This window comes from Morus notabilis, unplaced genomic scaffold, assembly GCF_000414095.1.
Source record: "Morus notabilis unplaced genomic scaffold, ASM41409v2 Scaffold303, whole genome shotgun sequence".
Taxonomy (NCBI): domain Eukaryota; kingdom Viridiplantae; phylum Streptophyta; class Magnoliopsida; order Rosales; family Moraceae; genus Morus; species Morus notabilis.
Window position 1 is genome coordinate 65,683 of NW_010365347.1, and position 18,968 is coordinate 84,650.

General features: G+C 31.8%; 2 pseudogenes; both read right to left on the bottom strand.

The window, feature by feature from the left end:
- Positions 1-816: 816 nt before the first annotated feature.
- LOC21386928 lies at positions 817-7,512 on the bottom strand (annotated as a pseudogene).
- A 794-nt stretch (positions 7,513-8,306) lies between these two features.
- LOC21386929 lies at positions 8,307-12,796 on the bottom strand (annotated as a pseudogene).
- Between the last annotated feature and the right edge of the window lie 6,172 nt (positions 12,797-18,968).

The following is an 18,968-nucleotide window of genomic DNA, read 5'->3' on the forward strand; positions in this document are numbered from 1 at the left end:
TGAGTGTTTAGTAAATTGTAATTATAGTAGCTGTGCTGGTTTCAAAATCAGTATAATAGCGTTTGGTAAATTTTGAGGTAGAATTGTTGTGGGTATGTAAAATGACCAAAATAGACATGATATGAAATTTAAATATATAATTATTTTTAGTATTTAAAAATACTTGTTTAACTTTAAAAACCCATAATGTTTTGATTTTGAATTTTTTAACAATAAATTTATGATAATTAATTCTCTTTTTTTTTCATTTCTTCATTCACAATATAATTACAACTAAAAGAAGCATTAGTGACAATTACTCAGGGACAATTGTAGTCTTCGAATTGTGGAATTGTTTTTGGCATAGAACTTTGCATTCTCAAAAATATCAATTGGCCCCATCACCTTTTCCTAAAAAATTATACCATTCTGTTCCATCCACAGATACCAAAGTATAAAGAGGCTCACAAGGATAAAAAAAACCAACTGAAAAGAAAACGTGTAACTGAATGAATGAGTATATGCAATCTCTTTTACATTTGTCCGTGAGTAGGAAAAAAAATCAGAATGTAAGGTGGATAAAAATCATATAACAAACATCTTATATGAAGTAGACAATTCATTCAAAATTACAAAACATGGCATGCATGGAAAAAACAAAATACAAAATACACACACACGCAAATACATAAATAATATATCCACACACACGTAAATACAAACATATATATCCATACACACACGTATATACCTACAAATACAAACTTAAGTCCTTTCATTCTTCAAACAGCTTTAGCGTACTTCAAATCCTCTTCCCATGGACACTCCACTTTGGTTTCACTTGACATCTTCACTTGTACCACTTTGGTTTGAAAATTCCACAATATTCGAATTTTCACTCTCTAGAAGTGTTATTCCTCTAATTCCCCTATACCCAACAATGAAGCCAATTCTTTCAGAGCCAAACAAAAGAAAGGAAAAATAGCACTTAAGAATGCAGCAACATAAGAGCATTTACCTACCCATGTTCCAATTGAATGCAGGCACCTGAATGAAGTATATCCAAAGCTTCCATATCCAAAGCTTTTCATTATAAATATAACCTAATGTAATGCTACAATAACTTGTGACGCATATATACCTTCTTTAAAGTCACTATCTCTAGCAGGATGCATAGTTGAACTTGACGAACCACTAGGATTTGTTTTCTTTTCTGTTTGAAGCCAAGTCCACCACCTACTAATACACTCACTGCCACAATAAAAAAAAGAGAGAAAAAAGAATGAAGAACAAATTACAGCTCCAAAATTTACAAGCGATGAAAGATAAAGTAAGCAGAGAAATTAGAGCCTAGCAATACTAATGGAAGCAATGAAAACAGGACATCAACTTCATAAACGACAAATTCTTGTTCTGGTCATCTTCTGAGACTAAAGAATACAAACACAATGGACAATCACCATCCGGGTGATTCATTAAAGAGAGCCTCTCCACAGCTTCCTAGAAATACATTCAAACCACTCATTTAGCCAATTTTCTACATAATGCATAAGGCTTTATAGACAACCCAACTCAACCCAACAACCCACGTATTTTATTGAAATGTTGCGTTCTATCCTATATTTCAAAGCATGTTCTACCTTTCCCTATATTTTAGAAGTTTTGTTAAAACCTTCAACAAGGGGAGTTTTTAAACATGATTTCTAGGTGACTTGTAAATATGGTCCAACTTAAAACATGTAAACAAAGCTAATTTGGTCCAACTTTTATGTTGTTTCTTTTGTTTTGTAAGAAAAAGCAAAACGGGTCATTTCTACAAGAGTCCTTAATGTTGTTTCAACCGGTCATTAAAAAAAATATACTAAACACAATAGGTGATCTCTTGAGGTTCACCAAGTGGGATATTTCCCCAGACTTCTTCATTATCACTCTAGCCAAAAGAAAAAAAAGGCACGAATTCAAGAGTGATAAACCCAGAACTCCGAGCTAAAAAAAAGGCACAATGAGAGGTAACACTTACTAATGGGCTTCACATGCTGCATGGCAAGGTAAAGTGAACCGAAACTCATGGAAGAAAGTGACCTCTTGCTCTCCTCCAAAGCAAGGCACCTTGATGCGAGATTCCGTGTCAACAACACTTACAAATTTATTGTCTGCATCATTGCCATTAAGATATCTCAGAGAGACAACCATAACATGGTGACCGCGGGAAGCTAGTACAATAGGCAAAGAACCAAATATCCGTCCTGATTGCCCGCTCAATTGGTTTAATGGCAAAGAAGAACTACAAAAAACAAGGCAAATTGAAAGCAATTCATTGAATCATGAAAGAGAAGCAAAATTTAAGATCTTTCTTCTCCAAGAAAAAGCAAAAAGAAAATTTCCACGGGCTTACTTAGATTAATAAAATCAGAGGAATGAAGGTCTTCCCCCTCTCATTGGGGTTTGGCCCTTTAATCAACTTCGTATCAACAAAAATAGACTTGCTTCCATTCAACGCCACTTCCATGATTTTTTCAACTAAATAAGAAATCCAAGCAATTCCATTCGGAAGAACCTATTTCCAAAGAATAGCCAATCTTGTCAATAACTTGAAAAGGATAAACAAAAGCTTCACAAAAGGCGTTGACCAAGTTATCAACTCTGCAAAATGCAACACACTGGCTTTGTGAAAAAATGATAGAAAGCAATACTCAAAACCTTCAAACCAAACTAAAACAGTAATCAACCAAGCAAGGAGAAAAGGACAACAACCTGAAAAGGACTAATTTTAGTGAGCAAAAATCATATTTAAAAAAAACTATTTTTTGTCCAAAGAAAAAAAGAATTCAAGATTATAAAATTATGACTAAAGGGAAAAAATAAATAAATAAAAGTTCAACCTCCTGCTTGAGTTTTCCCAGCAATTCGAGTAACTTGGTCTGAGTGGCAGGTGCAAATGAATTAATCCCTGACCATTCTTTGACAATTTGGGCAGCCACTTCTCAGTCTAATTATTAACTATTCCTAAATTTAAGATAAAAGAAAGAAATAAACCAAACATCAATCATTCAATTAAAAAAATGAATTAAAAAGTAACGATAGCAACACAGGCACAGAGTCCACAATCCTCATACAAGTCGTCCAGGCATAAATTTCTTCCAATATCATAAACCCTTTTCACAGTAACAAAAGAAACAAGCAAGATTTACAAAATGCCTAAAGAAAGAACAAAAAAAAAAAAAAAAAAAAAAACCCCAATTGCCAAACCAGCAAACGGAGCACAGAAAACCCAGATTTGGGTTTAGCGAGAAAACTGTTAAACAAAATAACAAGATCAATAACAGCCTTCTACTTACGCATATTGCAAGACAAAAAGAAATAAATTTTGAAGGTTTCGATGCTTTATTCTAGTTGAATTCAAGTAAAGCCACTTCCTAACTGTAAAAGCCAAATATAGAGTCAATGAAAATTGTAACAAGCAATCTCATAAACACCAAGATCCACCATTCTCAAAAGCAATGAGAGGTAACACTTACCAATGGGCTTCACATGCTACACGAACAGAGATTTTGGGGACTCCGCCGCCGACAATCGCAGGGGATAAACGGAGAGAGGGAGTCCGAGAGAGAGAAGAAAAATAAACGGAGGGAGAGAGCTTTGGTTGAGAGAGCGAAGGTTGAGGCTGAGAGAGGCTGAGGGAGGGTGAGGCGAGAGAGCACTAGAGGAGGCTGGAGGCTGAGGCGAGAGAGCACGAGCGAAGGTTGAGAGGTTGAGAGTTTCAGGGAGGGGTGAGGAGATGTGTGCACGAGGACGAGGGAGATGGGTTATTTTGGGAATAACCAAAATTTCATTAAAGCCTTCCTTCAGATTCCCGCGCAATCTGAAATCAGAAGCAGCAAGTGAGCTGCTTCTAATTTCAGATGAAAAATAACTTCTAAATTTTTTAAAAATCCATTTTTATGTGTTTATTAAACACATTTTTTAGTTTCAGCTGAAAAAAAGTGCTTTTGGCTTCCCAAAAGCACAACCAAACGGAGCCACAATCTCAAAGTAAATTCTCTATTTTTTATTTTTTGTCAGAAATACTAGCAGATGCTTTGTCAATTTTGTTTATTGGTCTCCATGAACTTCGTGTGGCCACGTCGATGCTAGTTTATAGATGTATTGTCCGACATAAATGAATATCTAGGCTCACTCTTATTCTAAAATAATAAGAAACCAAAGGAAAATGATCATAGATCTTAAAACTAAATCAAATTATTCCATAAAATATCTCATTGCTCTTTTAATGCTTCAAACCCTTATAGTTCTATATATATTACATATAGAGTTAAATTTCTGACCTGTGTCAATTATCAAATGAGTTAGATGGACTAGTGGGTAACTTTGAATAATTAAGAGTGCATTCAGTAGATGGATCCAGAATCATAATTTTAAATTATGATTTAAGGACGTTTGTTTCCTGTATTCATCCATGATTCTGAATCATGATTCATGGTTCTCTACAGTGTTTTTCTCTCATAAAAAACACACGTAAGACGAGGATGGTTCTGAATCATGATTCTGAATCCATAAACTACACATCATTTTGAATCATGATTCTGAATCAGGGTTTGGTTTGGATGATTCTGAATTAGGGTTTGGTTTGGATGATTCTGAATCATGATTCAGAATCTGGTGTGATGTTAAACTAGCTCAAATTATAATTCTAAAACCACTCTACCTCTTGATTCAAGGTGATTCAAACTCCTGATTCTGAATCATGGTTTCAGAATCATGATTTGAACCTAAAATTATGAATCATGATTCTGATTCCAGAATCATAATTCTGATTTCAGAATCATTATTAGAATCACCCGTGGACGTTTGGTTCATGGATTCAGAATCATGATTCAGAACCATTCTCGATTTATGTGTGTTTTTTGTGAGAGAAAATACTGTAGCGAACCACGAACTATAATTCGAATCAGGGTACGAATCCACCAACCAAACAACTTTACCAAACGAATACCATGTACCCAATTTTCATGTTCATGTACCAAACGAATCCTAATCATATTTTCATGTACCCAATCTTCGTGTTCTGAGAGGGATGGGGTTAATAAGTACTGATAAGACCCGATCTTTTGTTTCGCGATCTTGAATACCATGTCCATCTCCGTGTTGGTATATGCACTGGGCCATCCTTGCAAGGTTTGTGACAATTTCAATAAAAGTTCGAGATAAAGGAGAGCTTGTTACTCGATCTTTATTCATCTGCTTCCATGTTTGATCAATCAATACTCTACATGTTTACTGGCTTCATCTTCAGAAACACTCTCGTAGCATTGAATTGATTTAAGAACATCTCCTCTTTCCATTTCATCCTGAATTTCAAGTGAAAAATTCAAATTATTAATCAACCAATTGGCCATGATAGAGGCAACAAGTAAAAACAATGGGTGCGTTTGGAGTTGATTTTTACTTATTTTTTAAAACGTTTTTACACGTTTTATGAGACACAAAAATGAACACGGTTTGTAAACTATGTTTGTTTAGCAAATATTTTGAAAACAAAAAAAAAAAATTTAGAATGGTTTTTGTGAAGGAATTAGAAAACGATTAAAAGTTATTTTTCTTTTTCTGCTTTCATTTTCTAATAGTTATCAATAATGTTATAATATATTAATTAATAATTATAAGAAAACACGATTTTACTTTTTTATTATACTCAAAATAATTTTTTAAAAAACCAATCAAACTTAATTTCAGAATCGGTCCCATAATAATTCTTAAAACAATCTCATTTTTAATTTTGTATTGAAAACAAAATCATTTTGAATAAATTACCAAACGGGCCCAATAAGTCGATTGGAACGTATCCTATTAATGCTAATACATATATATAGGATAAAACTTAGACTTACTGGTGATGTTGCTGAATCAATTGCAAGACGCAAAACGATCGATGATTGACGGATGATATTTGGGCATTCTTCCAGAAACTCCAATGCCTTTTCTGTTATTGGATTTGCAACAAACCGGCTGCTGAAACCAATCCATTTTCAATGTGCTCTTGCAAAGTTGGCTTGTATCCGTTGTAGTACCACCTTGCCTCAAGTAAATACGGTCCACATAAATCTGCCCACTAATATTGAATAGATAATTTGGAAGAATAATTAGACATAAGATATGTACACATGCAATTTGTTTAAGTTGGAAAACTTTATTGACAATGTAGTAATTAGAAGACTAAATTGATACCATTTTTCTGAGGTACTTGAGGATGTGAAAACCTTGTTCTTTTTGCTCATAGAAAGCCATTCTATTTATGTGCAAAACAAGGAAACATGTCCGCATATAATCTGGTAGTTGATCCTTGGCATTCGCATCCCATCTGCAGTAAAAAATAATAATAATCTTTTAATCTCTCAAATGGCCTCCAATGTTAACCCTTGATATTATTGTCTCTGACTTTTTAAACGTCTAAAACTTAATCATATCTATCAGTCTATTTCAGTTATCATCTTTTTATCAGTTGGATGTTAAAAAGAAGATGAAGTATATATTAGTGATGCTTTGTTAGTATAGTGTTATTTTCAAAAGCATTGTGTCGTATTCGGTGTTTCGTCAGAATCATGTGCATATTTCATCCTCTTTATAGCACTGAGATAACATAAGGACTAAAATTGAGATAAGCTAATAGATCGAGATTAAATTTAATATTTTTAAACATCAGAGCTAAAGTAGGATTAATACGGATATCTTATACCAAAATAAATCTTAGTTAGCAACTAACCTCTTAACAACATCCGTAAAGAGTTCGAGTTCATCTAATGTACCATAGACATCGTAGGTGTCATCAATTACCGTTATTAACGCATTTACTTCTGTCGACATTCTCCTACAATATCCAAACTGTGGCTCAAATACCATTCCCACGGTCCACAAGAAGTTCTCCATTAACCTGTCTCTAGCTAGCAAACTTCAACTCTTCACCAAGACCACTGTTTTTCCACCACCTTTATGTATACCAATGGAAGACCATATTATCCGAAAAAAATAAAAAAAATATAAACTTGTAAAACAAATAAAAATACTATTCTAGCTTACTAATGATAAAGGCAAATAATAATAATAATAATAGAATAACTAAAATTATTTAATACTTACCTTGATCCATATTTTAGATCTTCTCGATGTGTTGATTGTACCATGTTAAAATCCAATTTAGCAAGTTCAAGTATAACGTACGGGGTTCATGTGTGGTCTCTTCTCATATACGTCAATGAACCATCTGGCCTCTAATCTTCGCATTCTCCAGTGCGGAGGAAGCTCCAAGGCATGGCTCACTAGTACATAAAGATGATCATCTTGACTAGATTTTTTTTTGTGCTTGATGTATTTTTGTAGATGTTTCCTTGTGAACTCCCTTGCTTCCTCCAAAACACTTTCACCTTCTATTAAATGGAACGAAGTTTCATATAATGATAATAATCCCATGACATCATCGCCCAAGGATGCTTTGAAATTCCCTCGTTCATCCTTGAAAGCATTGAAAACCTCTGTCATCAATCATTCATTAGAGTCAAAGTGAGTACCCAACCATGTGTTTTTTCCTTTTTTTTTTCAAGAAAAATTAGGTTCATGATGGTTGGTTTTGGCTGCCGCTTTTAATTAATAATAGAAAACTCTTTTTTGTTAAAAAGTTTTTTTTTTTTGGATTTTACGATGATCAATTTCTAATGTATCGATGATTTATATATCGCTAACAACTCAATCGCAATCTGTGATTGAGATTACTATTGTATCATTGTGAATTAGCTGTAAATTATTGATTGACGTTGATTAATCACCGACTGATATCGGTCAATTATTGATAGATCACCACGTCAATCAGTGATAGACAAATAAGTTAATTGATAGAAAATCATAAATCAATATGTACAAATGTTTAACTATTTTTAAAAACGGATCACTTTTCTAATTTAATAAAACTTCGGTTATTTTTTAATAAAAAAAAATAAAAATGGTCATTTATCTTTTCTAAAACCTATTTATTTAATTAGTTATAACACACATACACACATACACACATACACACCCACACACATACATGCATATATATATATATATATATATATATATGAATGATTGGAAAAAACGCACCTTGTTCCACACAAACCCTTACTATAAGTTCTATATATGTTACATATAGATTGCAAAAAACGCACCTTGTTCCACACAAACCCTTACTATAAGTTCTATATATGTTACATATAGAAGTAAATTTCTGGCCTATGCCAAATGAGTTAGATGGACTAGTACTTAATTTGAACTATTTTTTTTTTTTGGTAGTTGCTTAATTAATTTGAACTATTAAGCATATTTTCATCTACCCAATCTTCATGTCTAAGAGGGATTGGGTTAATAAGTAACGACAAGACTTAATCCTTAGTTTCGCGATCAGCTCGAACACCATGTCCATCTCCATGTTGGTACATGCATTGGGCCATCCTTGCAACGTTTATGGCAATTATAATAAAGCTTTTAGATAAAGGCAAATTCGTTACTTGATTTTCATTCATCTGCTTCCATGTTTCCCCGATCAAAAACTCTACGTGTTTACGAGCTTCGTCTTCAGAAACACCCTTTTCATGCATGTAGCATTGAATTGATTTAAGGACATCACCTCTTTCCATTTCATGCTGGATTCCAAGGAAATAAAGCCGACAAGGAAAAACAATGAATATCCAACCCGATCCTATTTAATGCTAATCAGATGTATATTGCAAGAAGAGAAAATAAATAAATTTATAAGTTATTGGGCACTGTTAGTCCTTGAATTATATGTAAAATAAATATAAAAAAAAAAGAAGTCAGAGATCAAAATGACTCAATGCACACTATTCAGAGACTAATAGCGCTAATTACCCTAAATTTATAGCAGTTTTTCTCCATCAAAATGGTCCAAGGCCCATATATGCATATAAATAGTTTGTAAGAGAAAAATAACATAAAAATAAAAGAGAGAAAGAGAGAAATATGCCGAGACTTGAGATGAATTAAAATTAATAGGTAAATAGTTTGCATAAGTTAATAAATATGCTAAATTACTATTTTTGTTCATAATTTTGTCTGGTTATGAACTATAACTTGATAAGTTATTGTCCATAATTCACAATTTTTGTCCATAACTTGTCTAGTTATGAACCATAACTTGACAAGTTTGTCCATAACTTATCTGGTTATGAACTATAACTTGACAAATTATGACTTATTAATTTTTATAATTAAAAATTGGTCTATATACTTTCTTAAGCTTTTCATATTGGCCTATTTTCTACTATTTAGCACTTAGACTTACCGGTGATGTTCCTAAATCATTTGCAAGACGCAGAATGATAGATGATTGACGGATTATATTTGGGTATTCTTCCAAGAACTCCAAGGCCTCTTCTGTTATTGGATTTGTAACCAAAGAATAAGCATGCACTAGTATTAGGGGAGCGGATATTGAAACCCAAGCATTTTCAATGTACTCTTGCAAAGTTGGCTTGTGTCTGTTGTAATACCACCTTGCCTCAACTAAATACGCTTCACATAAATCTGCCCACTGAAGAATATATAATTTGGAAGAAAAATTAGACATAAGTTATGTACACATGCAATATATCTAATCATTCATTGGAAAAAATAATTGACACTGTAGTGATTGGGAGACCTAATTAATACCGTTTTTCTCAGGTACTTAAGAATGTGATAACCTTGTTGTTTTTGCACATCAAAAGCCATTCTGTTTATAGAACTTCGCAAAACAAGGAAACATGTCTGCATATAATTTGGTAATTGATCCTTGGCATTTGCATCCCATCTGCAGTAAGTTAAAAAAAAAAAAAAAAAAAAAAGCCTTTAATCTCTTAAATGGTCTCCAATGTTTACCCTTGATATTGTCGCCTCTGACTTTTAAAACATCTAAAATTTAACCATGATCTATAAATTTATTTTAATTTTCGTCTTTTTATCAGTTGGATGTTAAAAAAAAAAATGAAATATATATAAATGATACGTCATTATTATAGTGTTATTTTCATATGCATTACGTACATAGTCAGTGTTTCGTCAGTATCCCGTGCATATATTTTTTGTTTTTTACACTAACTTGAGAAAAACTAAAACAAACTGATGGATCGAGATTAAATTTGATTTTCTTAAATGTCAGTACTAAAGTAGGATTAATAGGGATATCTTTACCAAAATAAATCTTAGTTAGCAACTAACCTCTTAACAACATCTGTAAAGAGCTCGAGTTCGTCTAGTGTACTATAGACATCATATATGTCATCAATTACCGTTATTAACGCATTTACTTCTGTTATCGTTCTCCTCAAATATCCAAACTGTGGCTCAAACACCGTTCCCACAGTCCACAAGAAGTTCTCCATTATTCTGTCTCTAGCAAAACTTCAACTCTTCACCTAGGCCACTGTCTTTCCACCACCTTTATATATATAATAAACCGGAAATATTAGAAAATATGTCAATATAAAAAGTTTAAGAAAATATATAAACTAATTTTTAGTTATAGAAATTAATAGGCCATAACTTGTCAAGTTATGGTTCATAGCCAGACAAGTTATGGTTCATAGCCAGACAAGTTATGAACAAAAACAGTAAATAATTTGTCAAGTTATAGTTCATAACCAGACAAGTTATGGACAAAAACAGTAATTTGGCATATTTATTAACTTATGTAAACTATTGGCCTATTAATTTTAATTCATCTCAAGTCTTGGCCTATCTCCTTCTTTCTCCCTATATAAACCAATGGAAGACCATATTGTCCCAAAAAAAAATAATAATAATGCAATACATTAGAAAATAAGGATTATATAAACTTGTAAAACAAATAAAAATACTATTCTACTCGTACTAAAGATAAAGACAGATAATAATAATAATAAGTGTAATATTATTTAATACTTACGTTGACGCATATTTTAGATCTTCTTGATGCATTGATTGTACCATGTTAAAATCTAATTTAGCAAGTTCAAGTATGACGGAGTTCATGTGTGGTTTCTTCTCATATACGTCAATGAACCATCTGGCCTCTAACCTTCGCATTCTCCAGTGCAGAGGAAGCTCCAAGGCGTGGCTCACTAGTAGTACTTAAAGATGATCATCTTGACTAGTTTTCTTGTGCTTAATGTATTCTTGTAGATGTTTCCTAGTGAACTCCCTCACTTCCTCCAAAACACTTTCACCTTCTATTAAATGAAATGAAGTTTCGTATAATGATAACAATCCCATGACATCATCGCCCAAGGATGCATTGAAATTCCCTCTGCCATCAACAATTTATTAGGTTCAGAGTGAGTACCCAAACACGTGTTTCTTCCTTTTTTTTTTCAAGAAAAATTAGGTTCATGATGGCTGGTTTTGGCAGCCATTTTTAATTACTAATAGAAAACTCCTTTTCGTTAAAAAGGATTTTTTTTTTTTGGATTTTATGACGATTAATTTCTAATGTACTAATGATCTATATATCGCTAACAACTCAATCACAATCTGTGATTAATATTGTATCATTGTGAATTGGCTATAAATTATTGATTGACATTGATTAATTACCGACTCATATCGGTCAATTAGTCATAGACCACCACGTCAATCAGTTATAAACAACTAAGCTAATTGATGGAAGATCACAAATCAATATGTCACAAATGTTTAACTATTTTTAAAAACGGGTCACTTTTCTAATTTAACAAAACTTTGTTTATTTTTTAATAAAAAAATAAAAATGGCCATTTATCTTTTTTTAAAACATCTTTTTTTTTTAACATGCGTGTTTGATATAATTAATTATAACACACATACACACCCACACACATACATGTACGTGTGTGTATATATATATGTATGTATGTATGATTGCAAAAAACGCACCTTGTTCCACACAAAACCCATGTTCTCGTAAAAGTCTAAATTCAAGAGCCGTAGCATATAAATTGTTCTTCCTCAATGTATGATTGTGGACTAATCGTCTGTGTAATCCCTTTAATATACCCTTTATTTCATGCTCAAAATGGTAAGAGATCCCAAGTCTTTGCAGCATATCAATATGGTCAACTTGCGCCAAAGGATTTGCCACCTCAAGCATCACTTTTACATCTTCCATCACCTTACTTATTCGTGTGACACACTCTTCACCCTGTAATTACATATATGTATAGCACCAAAAACATGCACAACACAAATTTTACATCTACATGACACGTACAAGAAAAGGGTTAATGAAACATACGGTAGGGATAAAAAAAGAAAGAAAAGAAAAGAAAAACAAAATTGGTTTTTTATTGAGAAACCAACAATCATTTGCCATAAAAGGGTCGCACGTGAATTGCGGTAAAATAATGTTATAGAGTATTGGCGGTATTCACAAACAACTAATATAAATCGAACCTGAGACTTGTCTTCTATTAGTATAGTGTATGACACAAGCGGTGTTTTTAAAAATTTTTTTTTTACTGCAATATACCTACCAAAAATTAACTTGCAAAACTTTTTTTTGGGAGACAAATTAAAAAAAAAAAAAAGAACATATGCCTAGTGTGTGTATATAAAGTATATTTATACAATAGTACTATATAAACTAGTGAATTTACAACAAGAAAAAAAAAATAATTTAACTTACCGTGTATTTGCTATTGAGAGATTGGATATAGTCAAACTGCCAAATTGGGAGCTGATAGTCTGCTGATCGTCGAGCAATGCATTGGACCGGAGCTGGAACGTGAACGATTCCACTTGATCTTTCAACTAAGTTGCTCCTTTTATTTTTAGGAGACATTTGGTTCATGGATTAGAATTATTTTCGATTTACGTATATTTTTTGTGAGAGAAAATACTTTAACAAATTATGAATCATGATTCAAATCATAGTATCAATCCTCCAACTAAACGTGTCCTTAGTCTTAATTGATCCCTCGTGTCTACCAAAACGAGTACCACAAATGCCCGGCCGGGGTGAAGAAAAGTGATGCGCGAATCCTAATGCCGCCATCGACTTCTGCAGCTTCAAAAATTACACAGACAGTAGGTACTGACTTTTACAAGTTCTTAATTATTTCAACCAACACGATCCAAGATTATGGCTTTATATATAGACGTTGTCGCAAAACCTCATACGATGAAATATCTTCACAAAACGGCTGTCTTTTTTTTTTTTTTTCGGGTCTTTTTGCATTCATCAAAAGAGAGAGTTCGTACGAGATTTTTAATTTCGAAAGCGACACAACTTTGTGAAACTAACGCCCGTTTAGTTTGTTGATTTGAGTTTTTAATTCGAGTTGAAATGTGACTTTATGTGAGAGCTTTTTATTGTAATAAAAAAGTTAAATGTAACTGTTTCTGAAAACTTTTTACTGTAATAAAATTTAAATTCTAAACTTGAATCAGTGAAATGAACGAAATCTAACTTGCTCACTTATGGTGCTCAATTATTGTAATACACTGTCTAATGTGATACCAAAAATTAACAGTACGTACTGTCTTTGCTACAATAAAAATATCCCTATAACGACGACGTTTGTGGCAAGCAATTTCACAAGCACGAGATTTCTTTCTTTCTAAAGCGAAACAATTTTTTGAAACTACAAAACCTGATCAATATTTATGGTGCTTATATAGTAAAACATTGTCACTGTCTAGATTTCATAGTTTGAGTGCCATGAGTGATAAGTCCGTGACCGCCCATTATAGTTTCTTGTTTCTGAGTGTATTGAAGTAATACTTAATGAAACGGTTTAGTTCGCTAATTTGAGTTTTTAATTTAAGTTAAAATGTAATTTTATGTGAGATGTAGCAAAAAAATTAGATGTTACTGTTTCTAAGAGTTTTTTACTGTAACAAAACTTAAATCGGTGAAATAAACGGGGCCTAAATATCCTAACTGTGAGATGAATTGTGTGGGTCCCACCTAGGTGGATCTCAAAATAATTTATTCTCAACTCGAGGTCTCGTTCATTTCACCGATTTGAATTTTCAATTTTAGGTTTCTACAATTAAAAGCTCTCATAAAATATCACATCTAACTTTTTCTGCTACAGTTAAAAGTTATCAGAAAATGTCACATCTCAACTTGAATTGAAAACTCAAATCTGCGAAGTGAATGATGCTAGATCTGTAAAAGTTTTGTTCGGTTTCAGAAGTTGAGTTGGCTGATACTTTATATTTTGTAATTAACAAACTTGCTTCTATGATTTAAAAAAAAATTGTCATGAAAACTCGTAATAATCTTAGAAAGAATCTTATGCCTGTTTGGAATCATTTTCAAAAACGGTTTTCACGTATTTCGAGAAGTAAAAAATGAAAATAAAAATGAAACGACATTTGTTTAGTAAATATTTTGAAAACGAAAACAGTAAGAATAGTTTTTTATGAAGGAATTAAAAAACAGTTGAAAGTTATTTTCATTTTTTTGTTTTCATTTTTTAGTATTTATCAATAATATTATAATATATTAATTAATGAACACAATTTCATTTTTTTATTATACTCAAAACAATCTCTTAAAAAAACCAACCAAACGCAATTTCAGAATCGGTCTCATAATTATTCTCAAAACAATCTCATTTTTATTTTTAATTAAAAATAAAATCATTTTAAAACTAATTCCAAACGCACATATTTCTTAACAGAAGACTTTGTTCCTCTAGAAATCAAAGTTGTTTTTTTTATTAATGATATCTGAGAGCAAAATGGCTATCAACGGGGCCAACCATCCTCCCAAGAAAAAAGAAATGTTTTTTTTAATGAAAAAAAAAATTACATGAGAAGACTTGAGATTGTAAACCGCAGTTTTCATATGAGAAATAAAGGGGCCGTTTAGTTCGCTGATTCGAGTTGAGATGTGACTTTATATGAGAGTTTTTTACTGTATCAAAAAAGTTATATGTGACTTTATGTGAGAGCTTTTTACTGTAACAAAAAAGTTAGATGTGACTATTCTGAGAGCTTTTTACTGTAATAAAACTCGAATCGATGAAATAAACGATGTCTAAATATCCTGACTGTGAGATGAAATGTGTGGGTCCCACCTAGGTGGACCTCAAACTAATTTATTCCCAACTAGATCTGTAAGAGTTTTGTTCAGTTTCAGAAGTTGAGTTGGCTTATACTTTATAGTTTGTAATTAACGGACTTGCTTCTTTTGACATTAAGTGGACATTTGATTCATGGGTTTAAAACCTTGATTCAGAACCATTCTCAGTTTACGTGTGTTTTTTATAATAGAAAATACTGTAGCGAGCCACGAACCATAATCTGAACTATGACACAAATTCTTACTCCAAACGCAACAAGATTTTCTCTCATTATATTTTGGACTCTTCTACGATTTAAAAAAAATTGTCATGAAAACTCGTAATATCCTTAGAAAGAATCTATTATTTTTACGTATAGCCTGTTGATATACTTCACATAATCCAAGCCTTATTCCACATAACCAAATTTATCTTGGCCAAGTCACACTAGAACAAATAGGAGATAAGACGATGATTAAAAACTATTGTCAAAAGATACAACAACAGTTTAAAAGTCGTCGTCGTATCTAGAGTCGTAAATGTCTAAGAGATATGACGACGGTTTTTAACCGTCGTTTAATACGCGTGTGAGGCACCATAAGAGTTTAAAAAAGTACATTAGACGAGTGTTTTTAAAAAAAAATCATCGTCTGATGTCTAACTTTTAACGATGATTTTTAAATTAATCGTCGTTAAAAGTATTAAAAAATTAAAATATATATTTTTGCCAAAAACTAACTTTTTGCTCAAAAAAATTATTTCTTTGAATGTTATCACAAGTTATTGAACAACACACATGAAAAAATTCAAAACAACATGTTACAAATTCACCTTCTCACATGAAAAAATTCAAAACAACATGTTACAAATTCACCTTCTCATACATAATCAATATATATGTAACACAAGTATTTTAAAACCAAAAGTCTCTATGAAATCTAACAATGAAAAACCTAATTAATTCAAAGAAAACTCTAAATAAATAAAAAACTAATCTCAAAGAAAAGAAATTTTGAAAGATTAACAAAGTACCCATTTTGATGGTCATGGTGTAGTGATGGATATGGAGGTGAGGTCACGATGGCCAGCGACGTATGAGCATGATTGTGAGGCTCTTGGAGGCGGCGGCCAAGTTGAAGGAGTGAGGAGTGTAGAAGAGATGAGATGAGATTTGAGAGGGAACAAATATTGAAGTGTTGAGAAGAAAGTTAGAGAGAGTTAGGGTGTGAGGAAGAGAGAGAGCTTTGGAGAGATGGAGAGATTTTAGATAACAAACTCAGAGTCTGTAAGAGAATGCTTGAAGTTATAGATGAGATATCAAAGCTCTAAAAAATTTCCAAAAAAAATGAGCGGAAAAAAGCCGCATTTTTTTTTTTGAAATTTTTCGACATTAGACGACAATTTTTAAAAAGCCGCCATCTAATGTGCGCATACAAATTTTTCATATTCATCCCGCGTTTTTTAGCCCATTAGACGACGGTTTCTTAAAAAATATCGTTAAATAAGATAGTAACCGTCATCTAATCTCCTATTTGTTGTAGCGTTAAGTCTTCAAAATTCAAACAATTTCAAACCGGATTCTCCTTGGATCATCAATTCGTTTCATCTTACGCGCTATCATCTTTTAACGGCACTTCTCCATTAATGTAGACAACCCCACACAGATAATATCTCACTCCAAATTTTTTTTTTAAAAATTCTAAACATTGCCAATAAAATAAAATACCTAACAGCTACGATTTTAATTAGCATTTTTTAAGGGAAATTTTGAACATACTATGAGAAAATTTTATAAAATCACTCTTCTTTTATTCATTTTGAACATGTCATACCAATCATTTCGTTGATCTTATAGATAAATTTGGATAGAATCCGCGTTTTAAACACATTTTATACAGTTGAGGGTGCAATAATCACTTTTAAAAATTGGGGAAGAAGTTAACATAAGATTAATAACTCAAGGCTTAAATTGAAATAAACTCAATCAGTTTGGGGGCTTGAACTTACAATTAGTGTTAGGTCAACCTTCCGTTAGTACAACTTATTAGTTTGATATTCGGGTGTATGTTGAAACAGATCATATAATATAGGGTCATTTATGAAATTAATTCAAATAGGTACTATACAATAAAAAGAGTCATTAGCAATTGTTGGATGTAAAAGAACGGGCATTTTTTTCATTTAAGTGATTGAAACTTTTATTTTAACATATACTCCTGTACTTAAGATTTATACTATAAGACCTGAAAAGTTAACTAATAGTAGGTCCTCTATTTTTCAATAATCAGGTCATTTATATCAACAACGGTCTATATACATATTTTAATTTTGATGTAATTTTAATTAAATTAACTAATTTAAAACGTGCACTATTAGTATGACCCTATCATAGAAAGGCTTTTTTTGACAATTTTTTGACACAAAAATTAACTTTGAAGTTTAATATAAATAATCACATCCATATCATATTATAACTCATAATTATATAAAAAAAAATAGTTAAATTGTTCTAGTTTTTTAAAAATAGAGAAGATAAGATATGTCACTTTAAGATTTTCGGGCCAAATGGGGCACAATAATCTTAGTTAAGCGACCGTTGCTAATAACCTTTAAAAGAAAACTAATCTTTAGCGCGTTATGCACACGTGAATTATTCAAAATAATAGTTATACAAATTGTTTTTAAAAAAAGAAAAAGAAGAAAAAAAAAGACAGAAAATAAATGAAGACGAAAAGGGAAAAGATCCGAAGCAAAAAATAGGAATAAAAAGATTTTAACTTATTTTATTATATTTTAAATTAGTCTTATTTTGTTTAATTCGTTTTTTATTTAATCAGGCATGATTTTATTCTATTTTAATGTATTTTTGTTCAATTTTATTTCTTACTTAAATTATTTATAGCATTTTTATCTGAATGGAACTGAAAATTTGATACAAGACGGTGTTAAAACTGACAAAATTAGACAAAAAAATCATTTAAAAATAAACAACCATTAGAATAAAGAATAAAAAAAATTAAAAATTATTACGACCGTCGGATGGAGAGACGCATGTGTAATTCATTTAAAATAACAATTGTAGAAATTATTTAAGGAAAAAACAAAAAGAAGGAAAAAAAGTATAGACAAGAATGATGAGGAAAAGGGGAAAAGATTTGAAGCAAAAGATGAAAAAAAAATATATTTTAACTTATTTTGTTGTATTTTAAATTAGTTCTATTATTTTATTTTACTTATTTTTTATTTAATTTAGTGTGCTTTTATTTTATTTTAGTATATTTTTGTTTAATTTTACTTTTTATTTAAATTACTTATAATATTTTAATACGAGTGATATGAGAAATTTAAGGGAACGTTTGTTTCCTATATTCGTCCATAATTCTGAATCATGATTTATGGTTCTTTATAATATTTTTTTCACAAAAAATATACGTAAAACAAGAATAATTCTAAATACATAAATTAAACGTCCTCTTAATGTAAAACCGTGTTAAAATGAACAAAATCGGACAACAGATGAGTTGAAAACAAACAAATAAATAAAGTAGATAAGAAAAATTAATAATTAAATTCAGAACGAATCTCAGCCGTCTGATCAAGCGTGGAATTTACGCTCAGACGAGGGCGCGTGGAGGTCTGCCTTGACAAGTTCGTAACTTCAGCGGGCTCCGCGACTTTTACCCACCAGTGAATGAGCGCGCCACGTGTACATCGCTGTAGGCCACTTCCTTATTCGCATGAGATTCGCTGCGGCGTGCTTTACCTGAGCTGGTTTCTACAACTACTAGAGTTTGGACACGTGTCTACTCAGTTGAACTTTTAAATCACATGCTGCCACGTGAATCTCACTGAAGATGCCTTCTAATCATAGATGGACGCATGGTAAGTTTAGTAAACCCAGCACACTGAATCATTCTTCCGGAAATTCAGAATCGCCAA